This window comes from Bacillus rossius, chromosome 5, assembly GCF_032445375.1.
Source record: "Bacillus rossius redtenbacheri isolate Brsri chromosome 5, Brsri_v3, whole genome shotgun sequence".
Classification (NCBI taxonomy): Eukaryota; Metazoa; Arthropoda; class Insecta; order Phasmatodea; family Bacillidae; genus Bacillus; species Bacillus rossius.
This window is the reverse complement of record NC_086333.1, coordinates 69,083,963-69,100,729: the sequence shown is the minus strand read 5'-3', so window position 1 is coordinate 69,100,729 and position 16,767 is coordinate 69,083,963.

The window sequence follows — 16,767 nt, the reverse complement described above, 5'->3', positions numbered from 1 at the left end:
AACTCTGTCTGTCTGTTTGTCTGTTTGTTTGTTACCTTTTCCCGGCTAAACGCCTGAACGGATCGTAATGAAATTTTGCAAGGAGATAGATTATATCCTGGGGATGGACATAGGCTATCTTTTGTCTAAAAAAAATAAATTTTAAACGGGTTAAAAATATATATCTTAATTTTATGTAATGTGTGTCATAGATACACAAACTGTTAGTGTCATTCCTCTGTGTCTGCCGAGCAATAGCTTTCAAGCCATTAAGTTACGTTTTGCTATTGTAAGGAACTAAGAAGAGAGTAAGAAAAAAATAAAGATCTTGACATTTTATAGTGTCGCCATATTTGTTTCAATTTTCAATACGGTTTTTGTATATTACAATTTAAATTTCAGAAAAAAATCATGTTTCATAGACACATAAATAGTGAGTGTGTGTCATTTCTCTATGTCCACGAGGTCTCGCCGCGTCAATTTTCTCCTTGAGGCGAACCCGTCCGCTTAATTAAATAACCAGCTTTTATCGTTGAATGATATCATGATTTATTTCATGAAAATCTGCTCTCATAAAAAACTTAGTTTTATAGACATTCAATATGTCTCTCTCTCTCTCTCTCTCTCTCTCTCTCTCTCTCTCTCTCTCTCTCTGAAGATCAATCTAAGAATAGTTACAAATTTATTTCCTTTATTTTTTTAGTTTGATTTGATACAATATGATTTCACTAAAAATCAATTTCTACCCCTTCCTGTTTCATTTCTACATTACGAAGTTTCTCTTCTTCCACGCGGAGGGACTCCACGCAATATTTTTGCATGCAATTAAAAACTATTTTTTAATGATGCCAAAGAAGTATAACTTCTCATGCGCGTACCTAAGTACACGCACCCATTTTTTTTATTTAATTTCTTCTATATATATTTTTTCTCCCTACCTAGGGCACTCATAATTCTTTTAAATTTTACGTGTATGTTTTCAATGTCATTCGAGTTGTACAATTATTTTTTTTGTCAAATTGGTCATTATTTATACTTTGTTTCATTATGAATATATATAAGAAATTAAATGAAACTAAAACATACATAAATAAAATTATCTCACACTGAACCAAACATAATGTTTAATATGAAATAAAGGAAGATGGCAAATACACGTAACTATTCTAATTAATTTCTTATATATATTCTTACCTACCTACTTCTATTAAATTTCAGGTGGATGTTAACATTGTCATTCCAGTTGTATACATTTTTTTGTCAAATTAGTTGTTATTTATACTTTTTGTTTCATTTTGGACTATGTTTTTTTTTTTTTTTTTTTTTACTTAATTCAAATATTTTTGGTGTGTACAGGGAGTGATATCTCTATTAATTTCTATACTACTTTGGATAAGCGGAATATGGCCACCACAGTTTTACATATAAACAAATCTTACAAATGTTTAAAACTTTATGACACAAACATCCTTAGATTTTTTTTTTTTCGGTGTGTATAGTTTGAAGTTTTATATTATGTATGTACGTAAATTCTTAAACATAGAGTTATTTATTAATTTATTTAGAAAATTATTCATAGGTAGGTAATAAGTTTTTCTCTTTGTCAATATTGTTATTATGGTAGATAGGAGTACAGTAAATGCATACATTCTTATATTCCTTTATATCTCTTTCGATTTGGAGTGTTTCCGAGCCATTCGGGGTCCTCATCTCCCCCCCCCCCCCCCAGATGGTCAAAGCCCCAAAATTTCGAAAGTTTAAAATTTTTTTAAAATCTTTCTCTTTCGATTTTAAGTGTTTTCGAGCCATTCAGATTCTTTAAACCCCCCGCCTCTCTCTGGGAACAAAGCCCCAAAATTTCGACAATTTCAGGAATTTCAAATATCTATTCTTTCGAGATGGAGTGTTCTGAAACATTCCAGGTCCTGAACAACCATATCCGCAACCCCCCCCCCCCCCTTTTCCCAAAGTGAAAGCCGCAAAAGTTCGAAAAATTGGATGAAATTGTATTAAAATTAAGTCATTACGAACTAAAGTGTCCGGGGGATGGTGGAACTTTTACCCAAAATCAACTTCCCCATCAAATCTTGGGGGGAAAGGGGGGGGGGGGGGAATGCAAAACCCCAAAAGTTCGAAAAATTTAAAAAAAATTATTATGTAAGTATACTTTTTTACTATTTGGAGTGTTTCCGAGCCATTCGCGGTCCTCAAACTACCCTCTCCCCACAAGGAGTCAAAGACCCAATAATTAAAAAATTTCCCAAAATTTCTAAAATCTATTTTCTTCCGATTTGGGGTGTTTACGAGCCATTCGGGGTCCTCAAAATCAACCCCCTCCCCTTTTCAGGGGTCAAAAACCCTAAATGTAGAAAATTTTAAAAATCATTCTCTTTCGATTTTTAGTGTTTCCCTGTCATTCAGGGTCCTCAAAATTAACCTTTCCCTATCTGGGGACATAGCCCCAAAATCTCGAAAATTTCATGAATTTCAAATATTTCTTTCGACATGGAGTGTTCCGAACCATTCGAAGTCCTGAACCTTCACCCCCCCCCCCCCCCCTTTTTTTTCAAAAGTGAAAGCCACAAAATTTCGAAAAATTGGAGAAAATTGTATTAAATTAAGTCATTACGAACTAAAGTGTCCGGGGGATGGTGGAACTTTCACCCAAAGTCGACTTCTCACCCAATTTTGAGGGGGGGGGGGGGGAATTCAAAAGCCCAAAATTACGAAAAATTTCTTAAATTTAAGAATACTTTTTTACTATTTGGAGTGTTTCCAAGCCATTCGGGGTCCTCAAACTACCCTCCCCCCACAAGGAGTCTAAGACCCAATAATTAAAAAATCTCCCAAAATTTCAAAAATCTATTTTCTTTCGATTTGGAGTGTTCACGAGCAATTCGGGGTCCTCAACATCACCCCCCCCCCCCCCCCAACTTAAGGGGTCAAACTCCAAAATTTAAAAAATTTAAAAAATCATTCTTGTTCGTATTTTAGTGTTTCCCTGCCATTCAGGCTCCTCAAAATCACCCCTCCCCTTCTGGGGACAAAGCCCCTAAATTTCGAAAATTTCAGGAATTTGAAATATTTCTTTCGAGATGGAGTGTTCCAAACCATTCGAGGTCCTGAACCTCCATACCCCCCCCCCCCCCCCTCCTTCTCAAAAGTGAAAGCCCCAAAATTTCGAAATATAAGAATATATATAATTGGATGTTGGCATGTATGACGACGATAAACTCTTACACTGTTTGACCGATCGCCATGAAAGTTGGCACAGCGAAGTGTTTAAATCATGGAGAAGGTTTTTATGCTATCCATTCTTTTGTAACTCGCCGTTAGATGGCGCTGTAGCGCAACAACTTCTAAACCTTTCAACCGATCGCCATGGGTAAACAGAAAATCATAGGTTACAGATACACAAAAAAAGTAATTGTGTGTCATTTCTTAATGTCCACCACACTGGACATATCGCTATCCATTTTGCTGTAGCTCGCGGATAATATATCACCCGGTGTTCAGCCCGGGCGAAGCCGGGTACTGCTGCTAGTATCTTATATATGCAAAAAGTAACCATAGCCATGTGTTGCACAAAATTACCTTATCTTTCTTGAAGCATTTGCAAACTACTACATGACAACTGGTTTCAAAATGAAGGTTTTGTAAAAGTACGGAAATTTTTCTTTCCTGTGTACCACAAATTTTTAATGATAATTGTTGCTTTAGGCTGTTAGCTCCTCAGGTTCAAGCAGGAACTATCGAGGGCTGGCCATGAACTCCTCACGCGGCTTCGAAGCTGCACGTGGTCGCATGGAAGGTGCGCGGGCTCCTGTATCTCCGTCTCTCTCGCGCGCGCCAGCTGAAGCCACGCCCACACGTCAGTTGCCGCGGAGACCTCGCCGGAAGAACCGCGCAAGTACACGCTACCTGGATCCAGTCGGTTACTGGCTGTCGGTTCACTTCTCACGGAGTCACACCTTCTCGTGAAATTTACCGTGATTTATTTGCATCCTAAATTTTTATTTGGCTCAAAAAAAAATCAGACTTTTCCCACCAGCAAGATTCAAATACGTTATCTTCCCTGATACCGGGTATCACAAATTAAATTTTTAAAAACTAAATTTATTTTCGTTTTTATAATTAAGCAATATTTGATTTCACATGTTGAAAAAAAAATTAGTAACCCTAAGCCAATTAACTAATTCACTTCTCCACCCACGCATGCAAATGTAATAAGGACCACATAAGGACACACATGCGGTGGACAAAACTTTAGAGAAAACCACGCGATTTGAAAATTGTTTAAAATATCCCAGTGGTGTATGATCACGAAATAAATTTAATACTACGCTAAAAAGTTAAGTTTGTATATTTCGTTTTCGTACTGTATTTTTATAAGTGTCAAAATGTATAACCCCGTGTTTTAAGAAATTGATTTTAGTCATGAAAAATACAAAATATATGATTGAAAGCACTAAAGAGACTTGCTTTACACATTTATCCTATTTTCTCAGCAATGTTAAATTACCGTTTTAATCTCACAGGCGCTCTATGAAAGCGAGAAGACTGCGCGCCAGTCCGCAGCCTTGCGCTTAGAGGCGATACCGCGCTAGATTTACCAACTAGTGTCGCTCTTATCACCTCGCCTTCACCAACACAAAATAAACCTATGACAAGGTGAGACCCTCGAGTGCTTGATACGTGAGTGATTTGACTTACCTACCGGATCGGAAAATGAGGAGACACATATCTCCAAACCAACCGGTCATGCAAATTTAAAGCGATCACTTGAGTTTATTTCACTCTCCTCCGAGGCGTTAATCTGTAGATAGACAGATGGTCGGATCAGGGAGTGAACCAGTTCGTCGGCAGTTAACGACAGGGAGTGTAACTCGTTTGGTGAGGCAGGCGACCCTGGCTCAAGATAGCGCAAGTTCACCGAATACCGCTTTTTTAATTAACTAGAATTGGGGAATGTGGCAGGTTCAATACCCTGTAACATACCCTCCAGAATTAAATTATGAATTTTGTTGTATCAAAACACTGAGCGAAATCTGGAATGGATTGCATATCACAATTTATGATCTCGTAAGCTTATCATTTTGTTACATCCGTCGACTTCCTAATCCTGCGTCGGCCGTAAAGATGGTTCTGAGAGGAAAGGGGGAATGCGAAAGGTGGTAACGAAATGAATATGAAGGATGATGCGGAAGGGGAATGGATGTGAACTCTACCAGGTTCGTAGAATATCGACTTAGGGCCTTAGGGGTCTCATGAATAGAATACGATAGGTGGTTAACATCCTGGCAGAGACCAAGAGAATGCATTTCCTCTTGAGAATGGGATAGTGATTTTAAAAATAAGAGCTTTAAGATTAGTGTATACATATTTAGTGCTGCCCCTTTATTTCAGACAATCTGTCGGTTTGTGATTTCCAGCTGTGAATACGTTTGCGTTTAGCGTGCATGATGGAAGCAACACCAATTTCCTAGGGGCCATATCATTATCGTTCAAAATGAGCATGTTATATATATATATGTATAAATATATATGTGTATATATGTATGACTAAATACGTTTAAATATTAATTTCTACAACCATAAAAAAATATTTTAAGAAAAACATTAAACTTTCAAAAATAATTCCCTCGCACCAGAAGTACACGCAGAAAAAGGAAACAAGTGGCAATGTTTAAATCAAAAGTCAAGGACTGGCCTCTATTATAACGGCAGGTACAGACAAAATTTATATCAGTTTATCGTCAAAAATGAGTAATAGCATTTCGAAATTCAGTCATAGTAGTCGTGCTTCAAGCACCGAACTGCATAATGTTCTCGAGTCTCACGACACCAACATCCGGAAATGCATATCGCTACTCGGCCAAACAGTAGAGAGTTCGAAAAACTGGATAACCAGAGTGCCTGGTTGCCATCAACAAGCGCGAGGAGGCCTCGGATTCTCGAATTCGTGACATGATCGAAGTTCTGCCTCTCAACCCAGCAGATATCACCCGCTCTTCCTACTGCGGTCTCGAGGGGAATCAAAGGACTATTAAACGAAGGTCCAACATTAATTTTACTGCAACGTTTAGATTATAGTAAATACATCAGCCGGAGTCGTCACCCATCTAGTTGCTGCCTGGCACATATACTTAAGTGCTCCGCCTACCTGGGCACACATACGGTGCGCAGAGCTTTAGGAAAAACAACGCGATTTCAAAACTACTCAAGTTATCCGAGTGGGGTCTGTTTACAAAAAGCATTTAAAAGTCCTTGAGGGCCGAAAAGTACATTTGATTTCGGATTAAGTTTTAAAACTGTATTTTTTTAGAAGAGTTAAAATGTCTGAAACGCATGTTTTCGGAGTCATTTTTAGGCGTAAAACAACCAGTACAGATTATTTAAAGCACTTAATGGACTTGCATTACACCTTTTTCTTCATTTCTTGGCCATATAATGTTACGGTCACCGCTCAACATTCACAGTTATCCTGTGAAGACGAGAAGACTGCGCGTCGGTTCGGAGCCTTGCGCTTAGAGGTTATACCACGCTAGAAATACCAGCGAGCGTCGCGCTTATCATCCCGCCTCTCTAACACACATACACCCCTGACGAGGGGGAAGCGCTTCGCTATCACGCCGTTCTTAAGTTCGCCGGTGTTCTGTCGCGGTCTTGGCTGACTCTCGACGAGTCGGGATGCTTCTGCGAGTCACCGCTGTCTCCACCTCCCAAAGATGGCCGCCGTGACGTCATACTACAAGATGGTGGTCATCTTCTCAACTAGTCTTCTTAACCCCTGGCGCAGAACATACTATCATCTACTACTTACGTGTGGAGTCAATCGGTTTTGGTTTTCCCTTTGTTACATTACGGCCCGGGGCGGGGGGGGGGGGGGGAGAGAGCTCTAAGGTTTTTAGATATCCACGTAAGGAAAGATAACGCAAATTAACGTTACACGTTTTAATTGTAGATTGAATTGAGAAGTCGGCTAGATATCGGTTGTTTACAGAATTAGTACATCTGCTTGGACGAAGGACTGCACACTTCCAAGCGTTGTATCATTGCTGCTGAAGCATTCGCTTACGTCGTACGCAAAAACGGAGCGTCATATTAACTTATTAATATACGTGGAGTTTTGTGCACAGAAGCATGAATATAAATCAAACTATAGAAGGTATCTATAACTTTGAATGACTGACATAATAAGAAGATGCCATCCCATTAATTTTTTTTAAGGAGAGGGGTAATCAATAAAAAAAATATTACTTATATTTCGTTGAATTAGTTAAAACAAGAATCTACATTAAAGCTAATGCTTCAATTAAAGAAAGTTTTTTTATGGTTTTACTCAAACAGAGTTAATTCAACACATTTTCATAATCTAAACACAAACTTTAAGATGTCAACAGGTTTTTATGAATTCTGCATCAATTTTCATGAAAATTACCCATCCGATACATTTCAGGATAGTTTCCAAACAAATTGTTCAGCGAAGGGTTGCGATCTCCATCCTAACATCGCGGCACGACTTAAATTAATAAGCAATGGGTCGATATCCAATTGGTTTCGGATCCCGCTTTGAACTTGGAAGCTTCTGTCCCCTTAAGATTCAGCGCAACCGCGTGTTAAGCCTATATATATAAAAAACAATCCTTTCAAGTGCAAACAACTGTACAACGACTACAAAAAGAATGTTTACCATAAAGAGTTTTTTTTTTTCAATAAAATCAATAATATTACGCATTCAAGGCCGATCAGGTGTAATGTAAACAAGTACTTACAAAAAAAATTGCAATCGTTTCTAACAAGGAAATAGCTGGCTTTCAACAATCATTTTGTAAATAAAACTAACTTCAAAGACACCCATGCAAGGTTAACCTCTACTTAACATAAGTCGTTTTATTGCTTTCTGTTTTGAGTGTTACACAAAGGCAAAGCGACACATTACGATTCCACGGTTTTTCTGCAATCAAAATATTACCTCACACTGCAATTTTAATAATAGAAACCAAATGAATTAAAACGTTGTCTCCGTAAAATTGATAAGTTTTGGTTATTCAACAAGCCGTTTGAAAGTTAGTTTAAGGCCGCGAATGGCACATGTATTTTTTATCAAAGACTCCAGTGCCTACAGGAGAAACACAGTACTATAAAATTAGATTGATTTTTGTTTAATGAAGCTAAGGCATTATACGAGATAAAACACAATTTATTGTGATACATTGACCTTAATCTTGAATTAGTATGTTAGCATTTCCCAACATCTACTTGTGGGATAAAAAAAATGCTTAAGCCGCTCGTACAAGCAAATCAAATTCATCGAAAAACCAAACAATCCATAAACTTCGTTGCCACTGGAGTACCGTGAGAAATAATAATATGACCTGTTTTATTTTTTGAGCGGGAATATTCAAATAAAAAAATACCTGACTTGCAATAAGCATACGACTTATACACATCTATTTATGTTGTGTACGCATACGACTTAATATCTATGTTCTATAAAATTAATGAAGATCTTCAAAACCACCTAAACATAAAATCCCCGGAAACGCTTTTATAAAAATTAAAATTGGAAGACATTAAAAATTTTGAATAACTTAATTACCCTATTTTTACACTTATTAATAATTAGTCCCATAATTAAATACAGCTAAGAGGTTAAGTACTGGTTAAGACAAAAATCCAGAATGGTTGAAGCCTATTTCCTACACTGTGCAAACAGCTATAAGCTGAAACACATGCAAAATTTTTAACACATTTTGCTTACCAATTCAACACTTAAACTTTGTGACGTGTTGATCCTCTCTCTTTATAACTATTGCGCAACGTGAATTTTTACTTGAATAGAAGCGGCGTCGAATCCTCAGCCGAAGTGACACCAGTAGTATACGAATGTATGTCCGAGATCAGGCTTCAGGCTGTGGAGCCGAGAGCCGGCTCCGCCATATTGGTTTGTGACATCACGGCGGTCATCTTGGATGGATGTGACCTTGACCTTTGACCTTGACCTTGAATTTGATCCTCAAAAATCGCCAAAATTGGGCAAATTTTGCCCAAAATTCCTCAAAATTTCCATTTCTGTGGAAAAAAGTTCCGCCAAAAAATCTCAAAAAATTCCACAAATTAAAAATTTCTCATTTCGAGGGAAAAATTTCCCGTTTCGAGGGAAAAATTCCCGTTTTTAGTCCTTAAAAATCCCAGCGGCTGAAAATTCCTAAAACTGGCTTAAGCATCCTTAACTCAAGCCTCAGTTAAGCCATTTCTAGGAATAAGGATACCATGACCGCCATCTTGGATTATGTCGTCACCGTTGCAATTTTCGTTACGGTCGCCATCTTTAACTTTTTTATTATCCGATTTTAATAAAAAAATTAAAATTTATTAAAAAAATTCAAATAATAAAAATTTAATAAAAATATTTAAAAAGCATACTTTTTTGACACGGAGCTCGGAGTCCTCGGTTCGAACCCGACGAATGCAAAAAAATAAAAATGACGACCGATCCTTCCCTCGTGGTGGGAGCTGGCAGACTGACTCCCACCACTTTTTATCATCATCTAGTATGACGTCATGGCCGCCATCTTGTCTTCGATGCTGGAAGCCATCATCATTGTATCGTCGGCTAGAGTGCGCTGATGACATGTTAGTTTAATTCGTATCCGCTAGAGTGCAGTAATAATTTATTACTGTGACACCCGCCATCTTGTCATTTGGCCGCCATCTTGAAAATCCGTAACTATTTAGCTAGAAATTCGGGAAAAGTTCCAAAATTCATTAAATAAATCACTCATTAATTTACATATTGATTCGATCGATTCCCGTCCTCGGTTCGATACCCGATCGTTGCAATAATGTTTAATCTTATGTAAAAAAAAATAATTTAAATAAACCATGTTCAACATTCGTAAAGAGACTCTAAATCCTCTACGACCACCATCCTATCAGACATCAAGACCACCATATTGGAAATGTGTAATTTTAATGCTAGAGATCCGGGAAATAGTTCAGAAATCATTAAATAAATTTGTAATCCATATAATGATTGATTGGATCGACTAAGGTCCTTGGTTCGATCCCTGGCCGATACAAAACAACTTTAATTTAAAAAATACTAAAAAAGTGTTAGGTTTGAGAAAATAAAAACACCACAAGTTCTTTTAAAAAAAATTTATTACATACATTCAATACACTACTACAAGTACAAAAAAATACACAGACAAATTACTAAAGTTTTGTGGATTTCTCGACATCTGCATCTGCCACCCACGAATTAAAGCGAGGTGGAAAGCCCCACCACTTGACGTAGGACCGTCCATTTCTTCGTTTTATAATCTTCTCCACCAAGTACGTATCGGGATACAACGTAGGCTGAATCTCTTCGGCATAGAAGCCTCCATGGATAGGTTTGTGGTCCAAATCTTCGAGGTAGTAGGTCCTAGGCTCTGATTCACGAACATGTGTCACACCGAAAAGTTCGGGACTCCAGTTTGCAGTGAAACCTTTCTCGAAGATACCTTTCTGCTTGGAGATTCGCACAATGTCACCGACGTTAGCTTTACGCTTTCGTGGATCTTTCTTCTTCGTGTTGGAAAACACTGTTTGAAGCAGGCGATTGTCCGTTACGTCCTTTGGCTTCATTTTCGTGGTAGAATGCACCGTGGAATTATACTCACACTTAACTTTCTCGATAGCATTTTTTATAATGTAGATGTAAGCTATCAAGACGTGAAATTAGTTTTTTGCACTTATTGCACTGAAACAGTATTCTTTGAGCATTATTCTGACAGCTGCTTCTTTCATGTCTGCGCGCATTTGAAGTTCTAGTAAATGATGCACCACAATATTTGCATTGATGCGATGTATCCTCTTCATTAATTGATGTCTGGAATGCAGATGGTGAAACTTCAGCTGATGGTGGAACAGCACGTATCGTTGTCTCCTCTGCAGCAGGTATCGGGATCTTCACAGCTGTCGTCACCTCAGCCATTGAGCCCTCCGCTGCCATGGTCTCCTCTGCTAATGGTATCGGGATCTCCGTCTCCATCATCGTTGCTGCCATCGAGGTCCCCGCTGCTAACGGTAAACTTTCTATTCCGGTCGACATAACTAAATCTCACGAAACTTAATGGAGAGAGCACGTCCGTACAGCACCGCGGCCAGAGGTGAACTGCGGGTCCAGTCGTCCGAACCTGGCTTATATACCCACGGCCTACTGGTATGCTACATGAGTCAAAATAATGTCTGTATTTAAAATTATTTTTTTATTAGGTACCTAAAAATTATAGAAATAAAAAACACACGAGTTCAAGTTTTACACATTTATTTATAAAACATACACAAATACACATTAGGTTAAGGAATCAAGCATTTTCACAAGCAAAGTCTTTAATGCCGCACGAACTGACTCGTCGACTCCGGTTCCAACTGGTTCGCAGGCCACGGGATCAGGAACACAGGTTTCCAGCTGGTCATCTTCTGCGATGTCGACAACTCCGACAAGACATGGTCGGTGACGTCTGTGACCACGTCTACGCCTGGGCTTTGGCTCAGTGCTAGTTGGGACAGATTCACTGCCTGAACTGCGACGACGAGACGCACACCGTTTGGACGTCTGCGTAGAAGCATCGCAGGCCGCAACAGGTTGCAACACGGCCATGTTTGGTGTTGCACGTGCAGACGAGGCGACTACCTCAGCGATGCTGGCAGGAAGGATTGTGTGTGGTCTCATGTGATAGACGGCACAGTTTCCAGGTTCGCAACAATCTACCAGCTGCTGGGTCGGTTCGTAGGACACAGGAAAGTGCGCAAACCGCCAATGCTGAGCGCCTCCATCACAGGTTTCTGTATATGTACGCAGATACCCGGAATCCCAGTAGCTGTACTCGACACTGCTGAAGCTAGGTCTTGCGCTCACGTACACGTTAGCAGGATGAAACGTAAACATCTTCTTGCAGGTCGAACGACAACTGAAGGCACGTACGTAGGTGCGCCATTTATATATATGCAGGCTCCTACTAACACTGTGTGTGCCATTTCTGCATTAACTGCGAGTTTGTACAGGCACAGACACGTTCAAACTTGTCACGTAGCTGCACGACGTATATTGCACTAAGCTTGCGCAGGGAAGGACAACCGTAGTCGGTCTGTATATCCACAATTTCAGCTGCTCCGACGTCACACAGTTCTCGTAGCCATTTCTTCTGTTCAGGTCCGACGACGTAGATTATTTCGTTTTGCAGTAGTAAATCTTAAATAGTGTTTTTCACTTGGTGGTACGGAATTTTTCCTTCGTCCCACTCTAGTCCATGATAATATTTACATAGCCATTCGTTCGACCGTTTACTTTTTTCGTCTAGTAGTTTCCACGGATACGGGGGTCGGAAGCTACGGGTTCGAGTCCGGCCGTCGTGAGTGACGCTAATTTCCTTGAGCACGAATCCATTTTGACTCTGGAAACCTTGCAGGTTGCAGTACATCTTGTGGCTAGCAATGCTCGGTCGTAACTAAATTATTATCGAAAACGAAACGGTATTTATGTCAGAATTTTCACAAGTTTGTCTCGACAATTGTACGAAGCAAGCCGATCGTGAAGTATCAGACAAAAAGCATAGGTGTTTGGCGGAATATTTCCGCTAGTCGTTATCTCGATCCTACAGTCGATGATGTTTGAATTTATACGATCATCCTGTTTGGAAACGTCAAACACCATTAACGGTGCCTTGTTCTTGAAACTGTCGGGACTCAGTATCGGTGACTGTATCCGCCCGTAGTAAGCTTGCTGAAACTTGGCATACATTTGATATGCTAGAAGAAATCTTCCACTTTCAAAATCCATGTTCATGTCAACGTACGGATAACTTTCGCTGTTTAAAAATATTTTTACATTACGTATTTGACAGTTATCGAATACGGAGCGACTTACTCCTGCATTAAGCTGTCTTCCGGTCTGAAGTCCGACGATGATGTATCTTGGTTTTTCCGTAGCGAAGCTGGACTTTACTATCCAATTGATACGCTGACTATGAGGCAAGCCAGGATAAGTTTCCAGGCTCCAGGATCGGAATGGCACATCGAAGTTCTTGCCATTTTCTATGTTCTTCAACATCTTGACCCGCTCAACGGTGCTCACTTGGATGTGGGGCAGCATCCACTCGATAGACTGAAGTGTTAGCGAAACATCTTGAGGGTTTTCAGCAGCGGCGACAATTGCATTAATGTGCGTGTTGGCTAGAAGCAGTACGAGCTCTTGTTTCGAATTAATGATTATATGCTTGTAGTCCTCAGCGAATCCGAGAAGCATGGACAGAGGAACACAAACTTCGAACTTCCCTTCGGCATAAACCGGAAGCTTATATTCATCCTCGAGAGCCCAACCGGCCATCTTTGCAGCAGACAGTTCATTTGGCGTGAGCGAAAGGTAATTTTTCATAGCAGATGTTATGCCTACATCTCTCGTCTGGTCTACCTCGATACCATTGAGTAAATAAGTAATGCGCTCGATTAGGTGAAGAATACCATTGCAGGATATTGATGTCGTTGTCGGGTGCGTACCATCCGCTTTTGTAAGCGTGCCTCTTATACGTAGAAATGACTGCGAAGGTAAAGTACAAATATCTTGGTGCTGTACAGCAATGCGTACTTCCGATGGTAGTGCGTACGGTCCGAGTAGGAAAGGCTGGTACTCGTGCAATTCCATTTTCGTAATGCTGTCATCAAAAATGACCGGATCTTCCACGTTGAGGATTTCGTCTTCCATATTTATTCGGCACTTGTCCAATACTGAGAAGATACTTTATGTTGTCAGGTGTTAATGCACCGATGTCTGGTAGAGAACTGTTCTTGTTCACGCCAATACGATTTCTTTTATAACTGTTCGGTGTTACGAACTTTATGCCCATCGCTTCAAGTGCAGACGTAATGTAATTTCTTCGTCTTGAAAATTCACCAATCGTCCTCGCTGGTCAACGATTCGGACGACGACTTCGTGTGCGCACTTCACGACGACTGGAACGTAAATGATACTTTGCGGTACTTCTACCAGTTTATATCCTGGCGGGACCATCGGCGAAAACTCGTGCAGCATGTTGCTTAGTCTTCCGTTGAGATACGTTCCACTTGCCAAATTACAGTTTATTCTTATGACATTCACAGGCAAAATGTTTACTGCGCGCGTAGATTCATACGTTCTTCCTGTACCATACACCTTTGATTCGAATCCGAGCATCGTACCTATGGTCCCAGGTTTCGTAAAGTCGACATTTTCACTGCATGTTAGAATGCTTTTTTGAGTGTTTGGATTTCCACGCAGTTGAAAGTCTACATCCTGTGGTAACATATCCCTGATGTAATTTGCAATGTCATCTATTTCGTAAGAGCCAACAGGTAACCGTATTTCATGAGCGGTCCCATCGCTTTTCAGGAAGCATATCTTGCAGTTTTCCTCGTCGATGTTCGGTATGGCATTATACGTTTGAAAATCTACGAGTCCGATACACCATTCTCCGTCTAAATCCAGAGGCGGGAAATGAACCGCCCGCAGCTCAGATGCGTGACCTGTCAAGGTAAGTGTTATCGACATGACTAATAAATTATCGTCACTGCACAACCTTTAAGTAGCAATTTTTATTGGTCAGCTAATTTTTGTTTGTTAAAAAGCGAAGACACAAGTGTCCGCAGTTTGTTTGATTTGGCCTCTGTTCCGTTTCGTAATTGTAAAACAACGTAGTGGTCCGACCCAGGTACTGTCGCAGTTCGGGCGGAGGCCGTAAATTTCCAAAACTATCGTAGTACTCGACCATGTTTCCAGTCTTTACATAGGCCACCCAGTGCGTGCCGCGACCCGCCGACGTGTCTAAATTAATGATGGCACGTTCGTGCGTTTTTGGCTTGCTGGGCAAAGTGTCTCGCATAAACACGCCGCGGAAGTTTGGTATTTTAAGTTTGCGTGCGTACTTTATTAAATCTACGTTGGTGAGCGGTCGTTTCGGTAGGGAACTTAGGATTTTTTCATTCGTTTTTTTTTCATGCCTCGGCCTGATTTTTGCGGCCGTAAGTACAGTCCTGCGCCGTTTTTTTTACCGATGGCAATGGCTTCCATGCTGGCATTATGTCGCTGTGCTTCTTTTAACTGCTTGCGTTCATTCTTCGAAGTGTTGACTGCCCGCACTATACCGCTCGTTGCACCGATGAGGCCGCCGAGAACACCCAATGCAGGCAAAAGCAAAGGAAGAAATCCTCCTATAATCTTCTTGTCGAGAGTCTGTAATTTTTGCTTGGCTTTTTGCACGCCTGCACCAGTCTTGCGTTTGGTCTTGCGCGAGTTAGTCTTTGACTTGATGGAGCCGGCTCGACGAGCGCCCAGTCCTAATTTCGTCTTTGCCTTCATGATTTTGGAAACGTCCCCACGCTGCGATTTTCTCTCCAAGTCCCGCGTTCGACGATTTACTTATATCTTCGGCTTCCTGTGCCAATGTCTCGTCGGCCCGGTGCCTGGATTCCAGATCCTTGCTTAATGAATATGCGATATCGTGCTGCTTGCACTTTTCGTCCAGAGAATTAATTCCCACGTCACCGCGAGCTAACCTTTTCGCTAGTTTAGTCCCGGGGCCGCAGAATCTGTAGCCGGGAATGTGTAGCTCGAATGGTAGATTGTTTATCAGCGAGTTTACGAGTCCCGCACCGATGTGTTTTTTGTTCTTACCTCTTCGAGTCATTACGCACAACTGACCAGAAAGTATAAATACGCTTATTTTATACAATTACTTTAGTACAATGCAGGTCGTCAAGCAAGACGTGTGTTTGCCCGTGCGCATTACGCAAGACGATGTATTTAGTGCGCGTGAATCACGACATGGCTTACTGTTGCCTTCTGCCGTACGATGCATAATGGCGGGTCCGTCCAACTGTGGCAAGACGTGTGTTTTACTGAGTTTACTGGAGGAGCCAAACGGTCTTCGGTTCGAGAACGTTTACTTGTATTCCAAGTCGTTGCAACAGCCAAAGTACCAGCGCCTAGCAACTGTTCTACAATCTGTGGATGGTCTGGAGTATTTTCCATTTAGCGATAATACCGATGTTGTACCTCCAAACGAAGCAAAGCCTAATTCCGTGTTTGTGTTCGACGATGTAATGTGCGAGAAACAAGGCATAATACAAGAGTACTTTTCCATGGGCAGACACGCCAAGGTAGACTGCGTTTACTTGTGTCAGACGTACGGTCGTATTCCAAAACATCTCCTACGAGACAACGCAAATGTCATAGTTTTGTTTCGCATGGACGAACTTAATTTACGCCACGCTTACGATGATCACGTAAACACCGACATGACATTCCAGGAATTCAAAGACATGTGCTCCTTGTGTTGGAAAGAAGAACATGGATTCCTAGTCATCGTAAAGGACTGGCCTCTATATAAGGGCAGGTACAGACGAGGTTTCGATCAGTTTATCGCCAAACATGAGTCATAGCATTTCGAAATTCGGCCGTAGCAGTCGAGACTTAGGTACTGCTCTCAAGTCTCATGACGACGTTATCCGCAAAAACATTTCGCTACTGGCTCAAAAAGTAGACGGGGTGAAAAAGGAATTTCTTGAGTACCTCGTAGCCATAGACCAGCGCGTGGAAGCTTCGGATTCTCGCATTCGCGACATGATCGAAGTATCGAATGCACAAAGACGTGACGATCTGAGGACTTTTCAAAGTAGTCTGAAAGCATCACTATCTCATTCGTCAACAAATTCAGATTTGGCCAAACACAAGAAAGAAGTTTCTGCGAACGAATAAAAAAAGTA